We start from the raw sequence: 13,513 nt of genomic DNA, 5'->3' as shown, positions 1-13,513 counted from the left end.
TTCACTGTACGAGGGACACAAACGCTCTGAGCCGAGTAATGCGTTCAGATGGCAAGGGGTTAAGGAGGAAGGAGGGAAGCGTTTGGTGAAAACACAGCAGTATGTTGGTGCTTTCTTCCTGGACTTGTAAAATGTGGAGATAAATCACGGCAAGGTTTCCTTTCTCCTGTTGGTAGGAGGGAAGAGAAAATGTGCTTCTGTCTTATCTTTTTTTTCTTTTTCTTTTTTTAGTTTCTTTCCTCTTTTCTCCTCTTTGCAAAGAAAATTACTAAAAAGAGCCCCCTGCCTGAAATTTCTTCCCCATCTCCAAACCCATCTCCACTTCTCCGGGCGGTGACTGTGCCCTGGGTGGACGGTTCTTGCCACGTACGGGACACGAACGGCCCCAAGCTGCCGTGGGGAATTTGGCCCTCTGCACCCCGTGGCACCAGGGAAGCCGGAGCGTTTCAAGCCTCCCGATGCCCTGCTCGGCTGGCGTGCCCGGCCCGGCCGGAGTCACTCCCGCGCCCCGAGGGACAGCGAGGAATCACCCGCGCGTGCGGGAGCTCAGCTGCGGGGGTGAGTCATCGGGAAGCAAAGATGCCTCTGCATCCCGGGGAATGCAATGAGAAAGGTATATGTGGAGAGAAAGATTATTTATAGTGCCAAGAACAGCCAATTGCACGTGGGTGGCGCGCAGGAGCTGGCGGGTGCTGGTGTGCGCAGAGATGGTCCCCGCAGGAGAAGGGTGCTTCACTGGTTTGGTGTGAGCCCTGCGCTTCGCATTCATGGCAAGGCCACCAGGTGGGTCCTTTCCTCCGGAGAAGGCTTCCCCACTTCTGGAATGATGTGGCCGGCGAGGTCCTGGGAGCCATGGCACGCCGGCCCCGCCGGAGCAGGCAGGGGAATGGCTGGGGAGGCGCCAGCAGTGCCGCGTTCGGCGTGTTCCCAGGGCAGACTTTCCTGAATGTTAATTGGTGCAAACGGGAGAGACGGCCAGCCATGACGGGCTTAGATTATTTTCCTGCCACAGCTCGGGGCAGGGGGGAAAAAGTGATATTCAAAAGGGCGCGCGAGCAGTTGTGTCCCCTGCTCCTGGGGTGGAAACTCAGTTTGCCCCAGGTATTGCTGGAGGATTCACGTGCTGTTGAATCCGGAGCGATGGCTGGAGGTGAAGCTGGCTGCCAAGGAGCAAACGGGGCCAGGTCAGCGGGCTGCGGGAAGCCTGTGGAGGGGCCGGGCCGGCTGCGGGTGCTGGGGCTGGCACTGGGGAGCCGGCGAGTCCAGCCTGGCCTGGGCGCTCTGCCTGCTTCCTGCAAGCAAAACAGCGATGGTTACTGTCCGCCTCCGCCTCTTCTGAGTCAACGTCGCTCTCGGCGACTGCCTCTAGCTCCCAAGAGCACATCCCATTGCTCGGGCTCCTCTGAAGCACCGCAGGCTTGAAAAATCCCTTCTCTGCTGTTTTCTTGCCCCTTGGACCAGAGAGTTTTTTCTGCTGGTTGCTTTCCCTTCCCAGATCAATTTTCTACGTTTCACATCGATTGCTGTCTATTTTCCCACTCTGGCTGTTGTTGTATTTTGCTTTTTATTGCTAATTACTCCTCTCACTTCTCTGCTGGGGGAAATTCTTCCCAGTTTGTTTTTAACTGAGAAAGACTTTAAACAACATTTACTGGAGATAAATATTTTTAAATCAATGGGTCTGGACAAAACACTTGACAACACAGTATGGGATATGATTAATAAAGGATTACAGGCGGTGGTATAGTTGGCAGAAGTCTGGCCTGCATTATGGAAAATAACCCTCCTCCAGCAGCTCCCGTGTTGAGCTGTGGCGAGAAGCCCCCCGGTTGCGAGGCGTTTCTGCTGGGGCTGCGCAAGCCCTCGTGGGGATCGGGATGCCTGTTGGATGCCAGGAAGACCCGATGGGTATCAATAAAACACCCACCAGATTGACTGAGGGTTGGCCAACTGGCCCCTAAGCCGCGGTGAGGGCGCTCCAGGCCCCCAGCGCCGGCATGAGACGGGGGGTCCCCTCGGCTGCGGCTGGGGCTCCCGCCACGCAGACCCCTTCCCCGAGCTCCGCTCCTCTCCTGGGGAGGTGCAGAGAGACGTTTCCCTGGCAGGGAGAAGCAGGCGGTGAGCCCAGCTGTGTTTTTGGAGGAGCTGAAGCATGCCTGCAAAGTCCTGGTCCTCCTCTGAGGAGCCCGGTGGAGCAGATGAGATGCCCAGGCTCGGATGGGGAGCTCTTCCCTCCACCCTCCTTCCCTGGGCACTGTGAGCTTCTGGCGGCCATTTCGGCTTGTAGCTCCAGCTGGCAGCTGGCCATAGCCTGAAATACTCTCTCTCCTACCCAAACTCACCAGGGCTGAGGCGAGACCTGGGTCCCACTGTGCAGTTCATGGTTAGAGGCCAACTCTGGTATGAGACATCCACAGCTTGAGACGAGGCAGGCTGGACAGCAGCTCTCCGCAGAAGCCCAGGCAGCTGCAAGGCTGGGCTGTATTTAATTTCACGCACCTAAATGATTCACGGCTGATCCCTGGGAGCACGTGAGCCTGAAGCTAACAGAAATGCCGTTTGGGTACTTGGCGGGCTCTTTGCAGACAGCACATGGGTACCCGCGGGGCCTCTCGGAGGCAGCTGGGCTCGTGCTGGTTGCTCCCCTCTGCTGGGACGGCCGTGCGAGGAGGAGTGGCTGCTCCAGGCGGGACGAAGGCTGGGAGGAAGAGCAGGTTAGGCAGCCCGCAGCGGCTGCAGCACAAGACGTGTCAGAGCACAGCGCTGGACAGGGCAGTGGCATTTAGGGTGGCACGCGGGCTGCAGCCAGCAGCACGCCCCAGAGGACGAACCGGCTAGAAACGGCTCTGAAGGCAACCGATGGCCTTTAGAGATGATTTAGAAAGAGACAAATGATTCAGGCCCGGAGCGGCAGAGGAGCAATTTGGATAACAAGAACTTCTGTCTGAGGAGGTAGATCTGTCAGTTAAGGTTTATTAATCAGAAACCCCAGCTGAGGCTGTCGAGGTAATCAAGGGCTGGGGCTGCCAGCCTTGCTCCTCCGCCCGGGCAGGAGCCGGCAGGGGCTCAGCAGCACGGGGGACCTGTAGCGTGACGGGACAGTGGCACAGAAAGGCTCTTTGTGCCTTTCCTCTTTTAGAGCCATCGGGGGGGGGGGGGGGGACAAAAAGGATGGAAAATCTCCCCAAAGTCTCCGTTAAAAGGCTGCTAGCTCAAGCTTCAGGAATTAGGAAATGCTAGTTTTATGGTAGTCTGTTTGACCTTCATTCTGCCCCCATTTACATTATGATGCAGTGTTTAGTTAAATGATCACTTACTCCTTTCTCCTGGGGCTCTTCTCTCATTTCGGTGCACATGGAGCAAAATTAAAGTTGCACAGGAACCACAAATCTGGCCTTTACCAACATTTGAGTACTTAACTTGCAGCATGAGCAATAGCTTTTTAACAGAGCTTTTTGTCCATAGTTTCTTGTATAATTGGATATCAGTTCTATTATCACAGAATTCATGGGATAATTAGATCTTGGTTATAACTGAACAGTATATAACATAGAGACTTTGTCTCCCCTAACACCAGGTTTTGTGTGTCATCATAGTATGGCTTTTCTATTAAAGCAGAGTTGCTGGTATATGCCCCAAGAGGCGCTCTGGATTCACATGCTGCAGACCAGGCTCCTATATTAAAAGCCTATTTAAAGTTCCCCAGCAAAATGTGTGAATTTAAAAAGTTAGGTTGTATTAATTCCTTGCTCAAATGTCCCAAGGATAAGCAAGCCCGGGATGCTGCTCTTTGTTCCCATACGCTGCTCCTTGCTAATGTGTGGTAGTTTTCCTGGGGAGCTGGAGATATCTCTGTTGAGCAGTGCTCTTACAAATAGGTTATTGGAGCTTTGTGCAGGGAAAATGAGTTTATTTTGTGCAGGGAGAGGACGGTTAATTTGCATCTCAATGACTACTTTTTCCTGGAAGGAATTTTCCATTGTAGGACGAATCTATTCTTCTCCCGGGCAAACTGCTCCAAGCATCTCACCTGTGGGGGCACAAGGGCTCCCTCCTCACGGCCTCTCCACCGCCTCCGAGCTGGGGGCAGGGAAACCCTGCCTGATTTTACTGCTTACCCTGGCACGCAGGGACCCCCAGGGAGTGGGGGCTCTTGCGTGGTAGCACAGAGCTGCTTCCTCTCCAGTCCTACCTACGACACCCCAACGCAGGGGGAAAGGTGGCCTCAGGGGGAGAGATTGGGAGGGACTGATGCACTCCTGGGAGCTGCATTGACTTGTGCAAAGCTCTCCCTCGTCTAAAATTCTCCTGGCTTCTTCTCTGTTTAGGCAAAGCCTAGCTCAGTGAAACCACCTCATCTCTTCCCCTACAGTCTCATTTCTCTCCTCTCGACATATTGGTCCCTTCTGCTGGGCTGAGGAGCAGATGACCTCTCCCTGCCTCCCTCTGCTTAGCCCTGGCCAGAGGCACCCTTCCGATCTGGGATTTGCACCCGTGCGGGAGCGCCGCGCTCCTCAGGGTCCCAAGTTGGCGTCCGGCCAGAGCCCAGGGACTTAGTCTAACAGCTTCCCAGCTTCGCCCATTCCTCCAGGTTAAGCTCTGCACCCTCTTTTCCACTTTCTCTGGCCTGGTCAAAGGGTGCTGCCCAAAGGCAAGGAATGAAGACAAATGACCCAACTGCTCTGTGAGCCAGGGGCATTGCCGAATTAGCAGGGGTGAAGGTGACTGGTAGGACAGACAAAGTTGCCTGGCCCCTACCCAGGACTGCAATGGCCAAAGGAGCTGGAAACTTCTGTGTTCCCCCCAGGTTCTGCCCAAATTCCCCCACGGCTGGAGCTGGGGAGAGGTGTGGGGGGGCAGGTCGTGGGACGTGGCGGCATGGGAAGGCAGTGCTCTGGAAAGGAGCAGATAGTCGCAGCGGTGATGAACTGCATGAATCATTTAGAGGGATGTAATCTTGTGCCATATGTTATATGTCAGTACGGGGAGAACGCGTCGCATCCATTAGGATAATAATTGCACAGTTCATCATCTTTTTTTGTAAAAATCCACTCTCTCTAGAGCCGGCAGCGTTTGCACAGCAGAGATAGGAGGCCTGTAGCCCCGCGTGCCTGCAGCAGAGAGATGAGGTGCGAAGAGCAGGCAAGTTCGGCGCTCAGGGAACCATCGAAGGAGACAGCAAGGAAACGGCCGGGTGGGAAGGGAGCTGGGACAGAGGAAACACTGGCTTCAGAAGTAGTCCAAGAGGGCTAAACAAAAGGCGAGCTTTTCCATGGGTGGCTGCAAGGGCGTCAGGATGGATGCCAGGCCTTGGGCATAGGAGGGCCAAAGGTATCTGCATGCCTATATCATCCTTATTTCCAGCATGAAATGCTCCAGCCTTTAAATTTTGTTAAGCCTTTTCTATGAGATTAAAAACCCCTCTGCCGTTAGAAATCTCCTCCTCGCTCGGGATCTGCAGCCAGCAGTCAGTCATCCTGACGCTTCTCCCGCAGCTCCTTGGCACGCTGCGGGGGAAAGCGCTGCGCAGTGGACGGGCGGCCTTGGCGCGGGCGGCCTGCCGGAGCCCATGCCGCAGGGAAGGAGTGGGACGGCGCCGGCATGTGCAGCGCACGGTCTCTGCAGGCAGCGCGTGCCAGCGCGGTGGCCGTGCGTGCCGATGAGCACTCCTCCCGAGGTGCGCGGTGTGCCTCGGTCTCCGGGCAGGAATTAGTTTTCATTAGCAGTTTTACAGGCTTTTAGGCAGCCAAGCAGCCCTGCCTGAAAGACTCTGGGGTGAACTGTCATTATCGCACAGAGGTAGCTAAGCTCCCAAATCCTATTAGCGGAGCGGAGGAGATGCTGCGAACGGCCCGCGGCAGGACAGTGCTGGGCTGCAGCAGAGGGACGGGCAGCAGCGCCCGGCTGCGCGCGGGGAGGGGTGAGCTGCTTTCCTCCCAGGGCTTGCCCACCCAGGGCACCCCGCAAAACTACCCGGCTGCCTTCCTACCGACCAGCGCTGCTAGGGACCGCCCTGCAGCAGCACCCTCGCGGGCCTCCCCTAGGGACACTTGTCCCACGCGCCGGCATCGCTCCGGTGCCGTGGCGCTTGGGCTGTTCAGTGCTGCCACGGCCCTGAGCGTCTCTTTGCCCCAAGGACCTACAGTCCAACCCCCTCTGCTCCCCTGCTGAGCAAAGCCACAGCTGCAGCTTGATTGCAGTCTTTGACTGGGCTTGGCTGGGGAAGGTTACTGTGCAAATTAACTGCATTTAGCCTCCCAGGTTTCTGTGCCACGCTTGAATTGGGCATTACATGACATGTTGGTTTTAAAAAATAGCTCTGCTGACCATCAATAACACCCCTGCTAAGAGGCAGAAAAATTGGCCAGGCAAATGCCTCTGGAGATTGCCGTCAGCAGGAAGTCACCACCCACTTCTGCCCCAGACCTAGCAGAGGCCTCCAAGGTCCCCCACGCCGCGGGCAGAGGGCTCGGAGGTGGGCTCCCGTGCACAGCACCTCCGGCACCACCCGCCAGAGCAGCCTGTGCCTGGGGGCCTCCGGCCAGTCCTCGTGCAAGTCCCGCTGACGGCGCGCGCCAAGATAGCTCTGATTTCACGGCTCTAATTAATCCTCGCTGCTCCTCCTCTTGTCTGGTGGCATGAGCCCACGAGGCTCTTAGAAGCGTGGTGGCATGGAGGGGCCTTGCAGCCTCTTTGAAGATGGGACCCCGCATCCCTTCCGAAAACAGAGCTCCTGCAGGCCAAAGCTGCGCGTGGTCCTGCACGCGGCGAGCACCCACCGCCGGCCCCAGGAGCAGGGACGAGCCGCGGACACCGGTGGTCCTGCCGCTCCGGGAATCACCCACCGCCTCCCCAAAGCGCTGCAACAGCACAGCATTGCCTGGAGCCGGGGAGGCGCCTCTGCGCTCCGCTCACCTGCCTCCGCCCTCCGCTCTTGGTCCTTGACTTTTCACGTCCAAAGGGCTGGGAATAATTGCCCAAAGGAGCAGCAGGCTGACTTTTCTTACTAAGCGATTTCTCGCCTTCTCTAATGACCTGAAGTGTCCCTTGGACTTCCCGGTGATAAACTACCACGAAAATACTGATGGTATCTGCTATTTCTGCATGCTTCCCAACGCCAGAGCACTGCAAAGGCTTTAACAAATCACCCCCATGCGGCACACAGGGAAGGTGGTGTCCTGCGCCTCGAGCCGGGCTGCACAGCTCCGCAGAGGGACGTCTGGGGAAGTTTCCATCCCCTTGAAATTGCAGCAGAAATTTCAGGAAGAAAATGCCATTTTCCAGAAGGGGACACAGCCGTCCCCAGCCCTCCCGCCCCCAGACAGAGATGTAGCATGATGTGAGTTGTCACAGCCCCACGTGGCTTCCCCGTCCCCTTCTGCAAGAGCCGAGGGCAAAGCCCAGGAAGTGTTTCAGACGCCGGTGCACGGGCACTACGCGAAGTTATTTTCAGCAACACGTGGGCGGACATTCGCAGCCACTCAGTGGGAAGGAGCCCGGCTATTCAGTGCCTGCAGGCACCTGCCTTTTCTCCGGCTCTCGCATCTGAGCCGTTTCAGGCGCTGGTGGAGCTGTACCTGCCCGCCAGCCCCGCGCCTGCACCCGGCTGCCTCTCGTGCAGCAGCGTGCCCAAGCTTTCCGCCTGTTATAATCTCCATCGAGCGATGTTTATCCCCCAGCGACTTCTAGGGCGCAGCAAAGAATTGCAATAAAAAATGATTTTTTTTGGAGTGAGAAATTTTTCTCCCCGCTATCTGTCAAGCTTTGTGCATCTTGTTCCAAGCCAAAGAAAAAGCACCCCGCGATCCGTCAGAAAGGGGAAAAGGCTATCCAGCCTCGGCAGCGGCTGTGCCAGTGTGACAGCACTGCATCCGAGCGGCTTCTGGGGGGCTCAAGCCCCGGGAGTAGCCAGGTCCGGCACCGTGCTCCCCGCCCCTGTGTTGGGCAGTGTCTGACCAAACACTCAGTAGCAAAATACTAACGAAATATGAATTTCATAGCACTTTTCATAGCTAGAGTCCCAATCTCCTGGAAGTTGTTATTAGAGAGCGGAGCACTACTACCCGGTGGGAGCCGCCAATGGGCGCTGTGAAACCTCAGCGAGATGGCAGCAGCCCGTGCTGCTGGGGCAAGCTCAGCGCTCGCTCCCGCTGCTGGTATCGGCCGCATTCAGTGCGAAAAGCACGTGTTGCAGCGGGTGCGAGGCACGAGCTGCCGGCTGGCACGCCGGCTTTCCAGAGCCCCGGAGCAAACTACCATGTCAAAAGGTGTCCAGGAAGCTCTACCCTGCTTTACTACATCTGTTTTATCTGCAAACACTGCTTTTTTCAACAGATCAAGGTCTTTCTATTCTATTCTATTCTATTCTATTCTATTCTATTCTATTCTATTCTTTTTTCTTTTTTTTTTTTTTTTTTTTTGTGGCCTAGGAAAGGTCAAGCTCATAGAGAGTGTTTGAACTTTGTAAAAAAAAAAAAAGCTGAATGGGACTTGGTGTATGCTGTTACAGGTGAGAGACATAGTGAGATACGTTTCCACTGCTGGATGGGTGGAACGGCTGAAAACAGGAGCGGACAGCATTTTTGCCCCAAAGGTAGCTGAGGAGGGAGCTCCCCACTGCCACCAGCCCAGCAGGATTGCTCCGAGCCCCCATGTTGGGGAGCCGGGGAGCCCACAACGCCCGGCAGCTCCTTAGGCACACTCCTGATTATTCCTGATGGCCGAAATGGGGCGTTTACACGAGTGGATAGTGAAGCGCGCTCTCCATCAATGATAGCTCCATAAAACGTCTCGGGGACACTTCAAAGCAATTATTTTCCTGACTTCTCTGTTTGCTTGTTCTAAACAGCAGCTGTTTATGTAACACTAATTTTCGCTTAATGACCGTGGGAGCATTTTATACGCCGTGGCTCTGCTTTCTGCGCTGACCCTCGAAGGGGAAAAGCGGGTGCAAGCAGCAAAAGGAGCAGCAGACGTGCGGACGAGCACGGATGGGTGGGCAGGGAGGCTGGCTGCAGCGCTGGGCAGGAGCCCATTTCACTGTCAGAAGGGACATTTCTGTCATGACACCCGCCAGCATGCTGAAACCAAGACACCCACTGTGGTGCAGTGCCTCTGGATGGGGTGCCAAGCAGCAACACCTCTTCCCCACGGATGCTGCCAGGCTGGGAAAACTTGCTCTTAATTCTTGCTTTAACTCATGGAGATTTGCTTTTGCATCTTTGGGGTATTTTTTTTTCCCTTGCACTTCAAGATTTCCCTGCTGCCTGCAGTAGAGTTCATCTTCCCTTGAGTGGAGCCGAGATTGCCGGCGCAGCGCCGGTTCATGGGAGCTCCCTTCAGCAGCCCGGGTCTACCGGCAGCCAGATACCTTGAACTCCAAAAGGTCTTGCTGGAGATATTACAGCAAAATAAATGCTGCTTTTTCAAAGATTTTCTTTTCTTGAAAAGAAAGCCATAAGCCTTTTTCCTATTAAAAAAAAAATCAAAGTTTAAAAGCCAGTGCTTTTTGCTTTGTTCCGAATAAATGCTGTCTGTAAAAATTGCTTTTAAAAGAGGTACTTTGCCCCCACCCAGAGGCAGTATCCAGGCCAAGGCTCTGCCTCAGCACAATCCTGGTTTTGCTGGGAAAACACTGTGCAGGGTGCAGAATTGGACAAATCAACAAGTCACTGCATTTTTGGTCCTCTGACAATTTTGAAAAGTAAGAACGACCTGTCATGGTTAATTTGTGTCAGTGTCAACACAAAATAGTGCTTCTTCAGACTTTTCCGGTGGCTCAGAAAATTCCAAATAAATTAATAATGTCATTTACTATTATGCAAGAAACCATTTTCTTGAATCCCAAATGAGGGAGGCTTTCGGATGTTACTGGTTTTTCACTAGTCTTTACATTTTCCTTTGAATGCAACTGATAATTCTGTTGCCTCAAATTAAAAAAAGAAAAAAAAAAAGAAAAAAGGAAATATTCCATGTGGGTGTTTTTGCAGCTGAGCACTTCATCATTTCTCTCTCCCTCTCTCTTTTCTTTTTTTGACCAAATCAGAATTTTTAAATGTCCTCCAACACATTTGGCTGAGAGGTGACCCCCATCCTCGGTGCAGCGCATGGGAAGCCCAGGTGGGAGCAGGGCCCTGGTGGCTCTCTCCTCCTTGCTCAGGCTTGCAGGTGCCTTCTGTAGTGGTCCAAGCCACAAGCCCTTCAAGCAGGGCTCCGCAAAGGCACCTTTCTCCCCACGTTTTTTTGTGAGGGCATCTGCAGGGGCTTTTGCTCCTCTTGGTGTGGCCCCTGCCCTCTGGGACCCTGAAGGCAGGCTGCCTTTCCTGTGTGGCATCAAAAGCTCCCTCACTGTGACAAGGGACAACCCGCAGAGCATAAATAGATGCTCCCAGAGAAGCTGGTCCAGCCCGGACTCTGCGACGCTGGTACCTGCAGGCATCTGCGGGGTGCATGAACAGCGCACGGGGACGGAAGCGCCCCGGGTGTTGCAGGGGGCGATAAGCTGGTTGGGATGGAGAGGGGGAGAACGGGAGAAGGACGGTCAGAAGTCCTGTGATGTGTAATGCCGTGTGACAGTGTCCCAGGATGAGGGATCCTGCAACGCGTAGACTGCCCCCCCCCAGGGGACCCCCGAGCCGTAACAACTGCGGGCGGTAATGCAGCATTAAAAGGGAGACACTAATCTGATAGAATATCTGGGTGTAAAATCAGAGCAGGGACGGCAGGACAAGAACCGCTCTGGCAGGCTTAACTGGAAAATACAGCATCAAAGATTGCCTCTCTAAAAGCCGAGGCGCGGTGTTTAGCCAGGGGAGTGGCAGCAATCTCGCGCTTGCCAGCGGGCCCGGGAAGACGTGTCCCCCCAGCCCCGAGGCTCTTTTCCCGAGCCCGCGGGGCACGCGTGGGCTTGCTGCCACCGGGCGAGCGGATGCCTGCCCTGCTTTCCGCCCTGCTCGCCGTGCGGGGTGAGGAAGGGGCTTTGCATGTGAGAACTGCCTGCTTCGGCATTTCTGGAGTGCAACACTTCCTCATTGCAAAACGACTCCTTGAGATGCATTTACCCGATCTGAAGAGAAAGAGGAAGAAGGGCTGCAGCCAAGCTGGAAGCCTGGTGGGAAGCACCTCCGCGAAGTGCCCAGCACCTTGCTTCATGCAGATGCCCTCTCCCGGCCCAAAATCTTTGTAGGATGGTAAATCCATTTCCCAGGCAGCTCTTTATCACTCAAAGCATGTGAGTTAAAACACGACCCCGTGTTGCCGTGGAGGGCAGGCCTGGAGGCCAGGGCATGTTTGGCAGGCAGCTGTGCACTGCCAAGCGTAAACATCATGTGGTCCTGGGCAAGGAGTCACATCGGCGCTGGGCTGTCTCACCTCCGTCCCGTCGCTCCCCAGCCTGCCCTCAGACCTGCTGCCAAGGGCAGGGCGTGCGGGAGGCAAAACCCTCCAGATGAGGCCTGGGGAAACACCGCTGGCCATGGGGCAGCTGCAAACAGGGGGCACGGGCATCCATACCTTGGGCAGCTTCTCATGCCCTCACCACCTGCTCTCAAGAAATACACATTAATCTAACTACAGTGTCCTGCAAAAGCAAACATTTAGACAGTGAAATCGAGGCAAGGAAAAAACAGCTTGGAAACGTGGCTCGGGGGGAGACGGTGGCTTGGCAGACCCGCTGGGGAGACGCGGCCCAAGTGCTGAGGCTCCCGGCAGCAACGGCGGCTCCTCTGGGGTGGCGTTTCCCGAGGCCTCCTTCCCCCTGCCGAGGAGTCCCCGTCCGGCCACCGCAGCCCCAGCCGTTCTGCCCCGACGCGGCCAGGCTGCGAAAGCCGGGGGCGCTCCCCCAGGGCACGCCAGCCGCACCGGCACCTGCCGCGGGAAGTAAGTCACCGCGCTGCTGGAGCAGCCGCCCCGGCTGGACACGGAGCATCGGTGGCCTCAGCGCAGCTTCGAGACGAAACCCCAGCGACCACCCGGTCTCTGCGGTGGGAAACGCCGTTTCCGCTGCGTCCCTCTGTTGATCTCCCTCTCACCTCGCTGCAGCTTCGGGCCCCCGAAGCACGGCATTTCAGCTGCCCCTCCATGCCTGTGGCCGCTGCTCCCGCGGTTCCTCCTGAGCCAAGCAAGCCCTGCAGGGACAAAGGCTTCGTGGACCTGTGCAGAGACCCGGCAGAGCTCAGCGCAGTGCTGGGGAGGGACAAAATGTTTTTTTTTCCCCTGGTGCTCAGCCCCAATGCAAGGCACGGAGGCTTTAGCATCTTCCCCAGTTGGGCTGCACCAGCTTGACTAATTAAGCTTGGCATTTTCTCCATGCATTTCAGGTCTCTCTGGAGGCCCGAATCCCACCTCCCTGACAGTTAAAAAAACCACAGCTCTTCTGCATCCCCGGCAAGACCTGCTCCCCGTGGCCCTTACAGGCCCCAGGCAACAAATACAAGAAATTGTCCTTAAGGTAAAAACAGAGCCATTCCTACGGAAGTGGCCTTAACTACACACTAAATTTGGGTTAATTATGAACACATGCTCCAAGATAAAGCTTGAAGGAAGAGCTGAGCATCAAATACACAATGAATCTAATTAACGTGAACACAGCTAATTAGATTTGAATCTGTTCACAATATTACATGTGTGCTTGAAACTGCTGTTTTTATGGGAGTAATTAAAAAAAGTTAAGTAGGGTTGGATTCACAAATTAAGCAGCCCCAATGATTTCCATCTAAGCATGTGGTTCTTTCCATATATTGTTGTTTTATTTGATTTCCTGAAGAAACTGTCAGCTGCAGGATGTTTATTTATCCCTAGAGAGGCTGATGGATTTGTATGCACAGAGATGCTGCCTCTCTGGTGTGAAGGGGTAGGGATTTGCCGGAGGAGCCATTGGGCATAACCCTGCACTGAGCCCCCAAAAGTGAGGGATCGATGGCCGAGCTGGAGCTGGTCCTGTCCGTGCACGTGCGCCCCTGCCCGCGCAGGAGTCCTGGCTGCGCCGAGCTGGATTTGCAGCTGCCCTGCACACCTGGGCACAACGAGACTGCCCAGGTGACACCGGTCAGGCCAGGCCCTGCTGGGGATGAAAGGGCAGCTCTGGCCTCCCTAGGTAGAGGAAAGGTGTGTGGCTTGGCTTGGCTCTAGGGTAAGCTTCTTGTGCTAAGTCTGGGAAATGGATGATATGGGGAGGAGAAGATGCTGAATTTTGAAGATGAAGGTTTCCTTCTATGACTCCTAGAAGCAGGAGGAGGCCTGTGCAGGGCAATGCAGTGCTTCAAATGCTGCTTGTCCCCACAAAATGCACCATGGCTACTGTGGTTGCTTGCAGCCCTCTACAAGTGACAGAGGGTGTTTCTATGTGCAGTGGAATTACTTGCATTGGCTAAGGCATATTGCATATGTTAGGCAGGGCTGAGACCCGTATGGAGCTGGGCTGCCCCTGAGCCCTTAGAGCTGTCACTGTGGCAGTTTGTTTGACTCTTTTCTTCATCAATTGCAAGGGAGGAGGGTATGCTGCTCCTGGTCTGGT

This window comes from Dromaius novaehollandiae, chromosome 8, assembly GCF_036370855.1.
Source record: "Dromaius novaehollandiae isolate bDroNov1 chromosome 8, bDroNov1.hap1, whole genome shotgun sequence".
Classification (NCBI taxonomy): domain Eukaryota; kingdom Metazoa; phylum Chordata; class Aves; order Casuariiformes; family Dromaiidae; genus Dromaius; species Dromaius novaehollandiae.
The sequence above is the reverse complement of the archived record's forward strand: the minus strand, read 5'-3'. Positions refer to the sequence as shown.